Source organism: Belonocnema kinseyi, chromosome 10, assembly GCF_010883055.1.
Source record: "Belonocnema kinseyi isolate 2016_QV_RU_SX_M_011 chromosome 10, B_treatae_v1, whole genome shotgun sequence".
NCBI classification, from domain to species: Eukaryota; Metazoa; Arthropoda; class Insecta; order Hymenoptera; family Cynipidae; genus Belonocnema; species Belonocnema kinseyi.
Window position 1 is genome coordinate 56405242 of NC_046666.1, and position 9012 is coordinate 56414253.

General features: G+C 31.1%; 1 protein-coding gene across 1 annotated transcript in view; it reads left to right on the forward strand.

The window, feature by feature from the left end:
• Positions 1-9012, forward strand: part of LOC117181131 (chitinase-like protein 4) — a 60943-nt gene that overhangs the window by 450 nt on the left and 51481 nt on the right. The gene's annotated exons all lie outside the window — the stretch shown is intronic.

A 9012-nucleotide genomic window follows, 5' to 3' on the forward strand; every position in this document is an offset into this window, starting at 1 on the left:
TTTTTAAAACTTGGTAGCAGGTGAAATAGTCATACATTCTTACTCAGATCTTCTTGAAAAACAAAGCAATAATAATCAGTCTTTACTTTTTGTTTCATGACCGTTACAAGATTTTAAATAGTAAATCTCATCTGAATGAAGCCCATATATACAAGAGAAAAATCTTTTTAAGAATAGTCTATATTTGTTTTAAGTGAATCCAAAGCCTTTATAATGCGATATTCTTCGTAACAAAAAGGTCAGTCCATCATAATTCTGATAAAAATGACGAGATATTTATATTTTGAAGAACAAATTTCTTCTGCCTATAACTGTATAATAAGTTGATTTATAGTTTTAGTCAAGCATTGTTGCTATCAATTATTTCTCCAACGGCCTTTTCACGCATCCCGTATTTTTAAAACGACTAGAAAAATAGGTTTCTTGCCGCACTTCACTTATCTTTCTCTTAGTTTTCTTCTACAAGAAACAAATTAGATATAAAAAAATTCATTCGCCGAATAAATGCAGTTTTCTTTCTGAATAAAAAAGTGAATAATTGTCTTCCCGGTGGCATCTCTCCCCCGGAAAAATTTTTCGGGTAAATATTAAAATTTTAAAACTGCGGCGAGCCTTCCGGAACTAATTGTAACATCTGCTGCATCTCTTACCAACGAAGAGTCGCCCCAGTGGCATCTCTCACCCGTGGAAAAATTTTCAAATCCACATCAAACTGGCAAAAAGTGAGGCAAGTCTCCCAGGATTAATTGTCACATTCGCGGCACCTCTCATTAGCGGCAAGTCTCCCCAGCGGCATCTCTCCCCCAAGAAGTATTTTTAAGCCTTTCTAAAGATGACGTAACTGCAAAAAGCCTCCCCAGCGGCATCCCTCTCCCGAAAAAACTTGTTAAGTACTTCCAAAGGTGGAACAACTGCAGCAAGTCTCCCCAGCGGCATCTCTCCCCCACGAAAATTTGTTCGGTACTTCCAACATGGTAAAAAAGCGGCAAGTCTCCCCAGCGGCATCTCCCTCCCAAGAAAATTTTGTAAGGACTTTTAATAATGGAAAAAGTGTAGCCAGTCTCCCAGCGCCATCTCTTCTCCAAGAAAGTTTTTTAAGAACTACTAAAAATGGCAAAAATTCAGCAAGTCTCTCTAGCGGCATCTCTTTACTAACAAATTTTCCAGGTAGTTTTAAAGATGGCAAAAATGCGGCAAGAGTTGCAAGCTGGAGAGACTTGCCGCACTTTTGTCATTTTTAGAAGTTCTTAGAAAATATTTATGGGGGAGAGATGCCGTTCGGGAGACTCACCGCAATTTTGCCATTTTGAGAAGTTCTCACAAAGTATTCATGGGGAATAGATGCCGCTTGGGAGACATGTCGCATTTTTGCCATCTTTCAAACTAATTACAAAATTTGTTGGGGCAGAGATGCCGCTGGGGTGACTTGTCGCACTTTTCCCATTTTTAGAAGTCCTTACGAAATTTTCTTGAGAGAGAGAGAGAGAGAGAGAGATATCGCTGGATAGAATTGCCGCAGTTTAGCTATTTTTAGAAGTTTTCACAAAATTTTCGTGGGGGACGGATGCAGCTGGGGAGATTTGCTGTAGTTGCTCCACCTTTGGAAGTACTTAACAAGTTTTCTTCGGGAGAGAGATGCCGCTGGGGAGGCTTTTCGCAGTTACGTCATCTTTGGAAGTACTTAAAAATACTTCTTGGGGGAGAGGAGCTGCTGAGAATACTTGCCGTTAATGAGAGATGCCGCGAATGTGACAATTAATCCTGGCAGACTTGCCTCACTTTTTCCAGTTTTATGTGGATTTAAAAATTTTTCCACGGGTGAGAGATGCCACTGGGGAGACTTTTCGTTGGTAGGAGATGCCGCAGATGTGACAATTAGTTCCGAGAGGCTTGCCGCACTTTAAAAATTTTATTATTAACCCGAACAATTTTTCCGGGGGAGAGATTCCACCGGGAAGACAATTAATCCAGGGAGACTAACCTCAGTGTAGCCATTTTTATTTGGACACTAAACATTTTTTGGAAGGGAGGGATTCCACTAGGGAAATTTTTACCGGTGAGATATGCCGCAAAAATGTCAATTTCACAGTGATAAATGCCGCGAAGGAAAAAGATCCGCTGGACAGAGATGCCGCAGTTGTAACATACCGCAGATGAGGCATGCCGTATATGTGACATGACGCAGAGGTGACATGCCACAATTGTGACTTACCTCAGATGAGACATTCCGCAGATGTGACATGCAGCAGATTTGACATGCCGCCGGTGAGATTCGCCGCAGAGAGACTTACCGCATGTGACATAGTATGGACCACGAAAAATTGTCATATAGTTTATGAATAGTAAAATGGCTCGGTATGATTTTCATTTTTATGCACAAAAAATGTGAAAAAGAATAAAATAATACATAATATTTCATAATAGTATAATTTTTCTACTTGGGCTTATAACTGCGGCAATATTTTCAAAAGATTAGAAGAATTCAGCAAAGATTATATGTAAATAGAAATTTAAAAAGGCTTGTAATTCAAAAAGAATTATTTTATTTTTATATTTTTATCACAGAAGATAGTAGATTTTTGTAACATTTAATTACCTCCTCACCCCCACATGTTTTTGTCAAATATTCGTGAATTATATAATCTTTGAGTGTCCTAAACGGAAGAAAACTAAAATATATATTTAAAAAAACCATTTTGCGATTAAGCTATACAAGATACGCGGGAAATTAATTTTTTAAAAATTATGCACTTAAAAAATATCAACAAATTCGTTATGAATCACTTTTTGAAACGACGCGTAGTTTTTTTTTTAATCGTAAAAAACTTCATTAAAAATAAAAAATTAGGTTTTTGGAGAAACGACACAAGCTCCGAAAGAAAGATAATAAAAACAAAATCTAAATTCAAAAATAATCTAGAAATTTGTCGGCAATCAATTTTTGATAGGACGCATGATTTTAGTTTGAATCGTAAAACCAAATTGAAAATAAAAGAATTAAAATTGTAGACAAACAACACAAGCTATGAAAAAATGTATTAATTTGTTATGAAGAATTTTTTGATATGTCAGTAGTTAAATATCGTAAAGAATAGAAATACAAACATTAGAGAATTAAATTTTTGGTAAAATCATACAAGAAATGAAAAGACAAAAGTTGTTCAGCCTAAAAAAGTCTAAGAATTTGTTATAAACTTTTGTTGTAAAGTGTTTACTTTTATTAGATATATACTTCTGTTATTACTTTTAAAATAAAAAATGCGCATTTTTCTTCAAATCGTAAAATACAAAATTGGAAATAAAGAATTCAAATTAATGGAAAAAAGACACGTGTTGCGATGAAATGTATATTAACAAAATTTCAATCCGAAAACGGATTGTTTCAACCCGGAGTTATTCATTTTTAATTATATTTTATAACAATTCAACTTTCGTGTTAAAAAGCTTTTGAAAATTTATAATGGTAATGGAAAAAGGTCAAAATTTGCAGAGTTAAAAAGGATTTATTTTGATTTAGAGTGCTCCAATCTGAAATTATACAATTACGAGTAATATAGATGACGAATTTTGTAATTTTGAATGCTGGCAGTACACCCATATGAATTAATTCTTTAAAGTTTTTTATTAAAAATTGTACAATATCTAGAATAGAGATTCTTCCTTAATTGTTAAAGTGGAAAAATGTTAACTTTAAATTTAGGTGATGATTTGTTAATCATCTCTTTGCGCAGGTTTATGTTGTGAAATACTGGATTTGATAAGCTGCTCCACGATAGAAAATAATAGGAACTGATTTTTACAGAAGATCCTATATACCTTAGCTAACTCAAAACAAATTGGCAGAGGCGCATCATTTACTAACGAAGGAAAATATTATGGTGCATCAAGATATCCAGAAATATATAATTTGACCAAAAACAAATGAAAGCATCTATACGACAAATAACAGCAAATGCTATGTACTCTACAATGGAAATCAAATTATTGCCTATGATTATGTTAAGTGAATCATAAAACATGAATTTGTTCATTTTTTTATTTCAATAATAATGAGAATATTTAACTTTAATATTTATTTTTGACATCCATTAAGGCCACATCTAAATGTGGTCTAAAATGAAAATAATTTCCAATGTGAATGTGGATATACGTCCCCACTTCTGAATACAGTGAAACTCTTCTATAATGTTAATTTTAGGGCTGACCGTGGGTGGAAATTAACTCGTTATAGCAAATATCCAAAAAAGATGTCCAATAGCAATACAAATGTTAAAAAATGTATTGAATTTGTCATAAACAAATAAGTAAAGGAAAATAGTTTGGTGGGGATTGGCGGCGATTCTTGACTTAATTCGCACTACGTTTAAACGATTTATGGACAAAAAAAGTTTTTCAGTTGAATAAATAAAACAGAATACATAATTTTGTTTTTTAAAAACAATTTTTATAAACAAATATCCATATCAGGTATTTTTGATGGAATACAATTGAGGGCCGGGATGCAAGAACCGGGCAAGCGATCGAAACGGGTAAAACTATTGTTCACGTGAAGAAAGTGGAGATGGAAAATTTTGTTTCGAATTTTAATGTTTCAAACATACATTTTAATAGGAAATTTAATTGCGCATCTTTTTTCCTCTTAAAAAAAGTTTTAGCTTTTTAGTTTTCAAAATAAATAGAAAAAACGATTTTTTCACCAAATCAAAATTTAATTTCTGTTTTGACTTCAACTTATGAATATTATAATAAAATTGACAGGGATTACGCTCTGCACTGTTCTAAGAGTAACTGTGAAGGTTAGAAGTTGAAATATTGACTTTGAAAAAAGTTAATAATTTTTTTCCGTCGTGTCATAAAAATTGGACATTGATACTTTCCAGCGCTTGGGGAGTTGAGCGTATTCTGAGCTAGAAAGAAGTTCCAGCGAGAAAGTTGTTCAGTAAGGAATAAAGAAGTTTTTTGTAAAATATTACTTCGATCAATCCAACGGTTTCAAAACTATGATTGTTTTACTTCGAGTGCGGTCGGTGCTCGCGCGTAGCCAAGTGCGTCTCCCGCGGCTCCGCACGGATAACCGAGTTCTATTGAATTCTATTATCTGAGATCTTGAATGAAATACTACAATGTACAAAATATAAACAAAGTAGTCATTTCTGCTTCGATTGACGATTTGGAAACAATAAAAGATTTTTATATCGCGTTCGAAAAAGTAGGAAAGCTGGCCCCGAAAGGTTTTCAAATACGAAACACGGTAAAAATAGTGTACAGTTCGAACATGTCAGTTAAAGTTTACGAAAAGTATGACGGTACTCCAAAAAAATTTCAACTTCAAATGACGTGTCACTTTGACAAACTACTAGAGTGTCCTAAACCGAAATGCATCGGAATCACTAAAGAAAAACTGAAAGATGTTAAATGCTTGTTAAAGTAGTTAAGTCAATTTGGAAAGGATTTTTACGAAAAATTCTTCCAAGACTTAGTTGTAAGAAATGGGAAATATGAGGAATACTTAAATGAAGAACAGTGAAATGAGAATAATAGAGTATTTTTAATAAGCATAAATATTCTATATAATAAAAGTTAATTTTCTAATGTCTAAACGCGCATTAAAGTCCGAGAAAATAGGATGTTTGAAATCCAAAAAGAAATTAAAATGCTTGACACAATGTTTGTCTTAGAAGAAAACTTTATATGTACACTATTCAAAGAACGAAGCAGAAATTACCATTTTTTACATCGTTTGTCAACATTGCAGAATGGACTATAAAAGGTAGGCTTTAATGATTACAGTTTCCTATATTTTAAATTCATTTTGAAAGATCTTCCATCATCTTTTTTCAATAATTTTAATGAGTAAATTATAATGTATTGATAAGAAAACATTATTTCTCGTACTTATTTAATTTTCATTGTGTCCTTTTAACGAGCTGTCGATCGAATTCGGTTACCGGAGCGGAGACGCAGGAGACGCTCTTGGCTACGCGCGAGCACCGACCGCACTCGAAGTTAAACATAGTTTTTAAGCCGTTAAATTAATCGAAGTAATATTTTCCAAAAAACTTATTGATTCCTTACTGAACAACTTTGTCACTGGAACTTTTTTCTAGCTCAAAATTCGCTTCACTCCCCAAGCGCTGGAAAATATCAATGTCCAATTTTTATGACGTGACGGAAAAAAATATTAAGTTTGTTCAATGCTAATATTTCATCTTCTATCCTTCACAGTTACTCTTAGAACAGTGCAAAGCGTAATCCCTGTAATAGAAGTTAAATTTTGATTTGGTGAAAAAATAGTTTTCTCTATTTATTTCGAAAACTAAAAAAGCTACAACCTTTTTCATGATGAAAAAAAGATGCGCAATTAAATTTTCTAATAAAATGCATCCCGGCCTTTAATTGTAAAATTCTATCGATAAATAGCAAAAAATTATTGCCTAATAACTTTCTGTTGATTCTTTGAAAAAGCTTATTTTATTTATAAAAAAATAAAATTATAAAAATTTGTTTAAACAATTGTTGTTTACAATAATAAATTGTTTATTGCCATTGAAATGTTTAAATATATATATGTTATTTAGAGTTAAATGCATCGAAAAAATCAAGCTTGTACCTCCAACAATAGCCAGATAGTGCATTTTTTGATTAAGGCAGTTTAAACAATTAAGAACTTTTATTTTGTGTCCAAATACGATACGTAGGTTTTGTTATTAAGTAATATATGATCGATTATATATAATGAGAACGACTTTATTTATTTCATCAAAAAGAAACCTGAAAGAATTTTCATTCACTTATTTGTTTCTAACGCATTTAATACATTTTTTAGCATTTGCAATGCTATTAGACATATTTTTTGGATGGTTGATTTCAGTTTTCAAGGTATTTTTGATTGAATTATAGCATTTTTCAAAGACCGGTGTACTTCAAAAGTAAAAAATTTTCATTTTTGATATTAAATAACAAAAAAATTAAACAAAAATTTAAAAATCGACCATGATAGTTCGATGCAGAATTTTATTATCTTCCATTAAAAAAAAAAAAGAGTTAAAATTGGATGATAATTGTCTTCTGAAAATTTATTTGTTTATGGACGTTTTTCTTGCTCCACTGTGCGGCGTAAAAATCTAGACGAAATAATAATATAAAGTTCATAAATTTAGATCAACTCTTCAAAAATAAAATTTGCACGAGAAATCGCTATACCCGATACTTTAATCAATATTTTTCTTACACTGCATAAGTCTTAGTAATTTTTTCATAGTTCACTTCCCTTTTTAATGCCCTCAGAAACCACAGAATCAATAAAAAAACTTTTTAAAAAAAGGAAAAAAATTGACCTGACTATACCGAAATACCACTAAATGCAACCTACTGTAAGTAATTAATTTTTTAATGTAGAAGAATCGATATCAATCAAATTAAGATATCGAATTAAAAGCTTCAGGCCCGTTTTTCTCGAAAATCCCTATTAGAATCCGTATTAGACCATTTTCCATTTAAATGTCGTAATCTTGAAAAACTGCTTAATAGTGAAAAGATAAAGAAATCCCTGGCAAATTATTATTGTAAAAAATGGTGAAAGAAAGAATAGGGTTTCCAACGAGATCAATCTTTTTATACCTACGTAATTCATACTTTAAATTGCGTTTTTAACAACAATGGCATTTTAATCTATCATTTCTTCCAGGTAAGCTCTATTTATATCTTTTTATTTTTTTATGATCGATTATAGGGATAACATTGTTATAAAAAATCAATTATAAAAGTAATAAGTTCGTCATTTCAGAAACGATACACCTATCGAAAGATTTCAGTTACTTGTTACTATGCAAGAAATATACTTTCCTCAGAAGCAAATAATAATGTTCGCATGCAAATTATACGAAGGATGGTTCTCATACCTGAAAGCACGTGAAATAATAAAAGATTCTAAATTCGGCTTTATTAAATAACAAGGATAGGAAAATCGGCCTCCAACAGTAACTGCGAACTGCAAATATGTACCTAATGACGTAATTACTAATTGCCTGTAAAAATTAACTTTCGTCTTTTAGCCTTCGAGAGATATAAGATAAGAAATCTTGTCTGAGTCAAGCCCGTATTCAGAAAAGAGAATTCTTTTTGACAATATTACATATTTCTTTTAAATAAATTTTGTGCCTTTATAAAGCACTTCTATTATTACAAAATAACCAATGCAATGCTTATTGTTATGAAATTCAAAAAATTATTTGGAAAAGAATTCGACAATTTGCTTAAAAATTAAATTGCTTACTTAAAAATTTAACCGCATGTTAGAAAATTAACCTTTTCATCAAAAATCAAACTTCTGGGTTAAAAATTCAACTGATATGTAGACAATTCCTTTTTTTGTGGGGGCTTATCAACTCAAATATTTTGTTGAAAATTCATGTATGTTCTTCAAAATTCGCCTTTTTTGGTGGAACAGTAATCTACGTAGTAAAAAAATCACCTTCTTGCTTAAAAATTAATATAACTGTTTTAAAATTTATCTTTTCTGCTTGAAAATTCAACTACTTTGTTCAAAGTTAAACCACTTTATTAAAAATTACTTTTTTCACAGTCGTATTTGGCAAACAATTTAACTTTTTGTGGAAATTCATTTTTTTAGCTAAACATTTGTTTTAATCTGAAAATGTAATGATTCCACTGGTGATTCACGAGTTATCTTTTTTAGTAAAAAATTATACTATTTCTTTCAAAATTCGTTAAATTTGATTAAGAACTGACTTTTTTGTTAAAAAATCATGTTTTTACATCAAAAAGTCAACTGTTCAATCATCTTTTCACAAAGAATTTAAATATTTGTTTAAAAATTCATATTTTTTATTTAAAAATTTAAAGACTTTGTTAGAAGTTGAACTAGTTTTTTTTTAAAACTGTTTATTTTAGATCCACCTTTTTCGTTTAAAATATAATTTGTTTCTGAAAATTTATTTTTTTTATTAAAAAGACTTTTTATTATTAGAAAATTTGAAGATCTCATTTCTG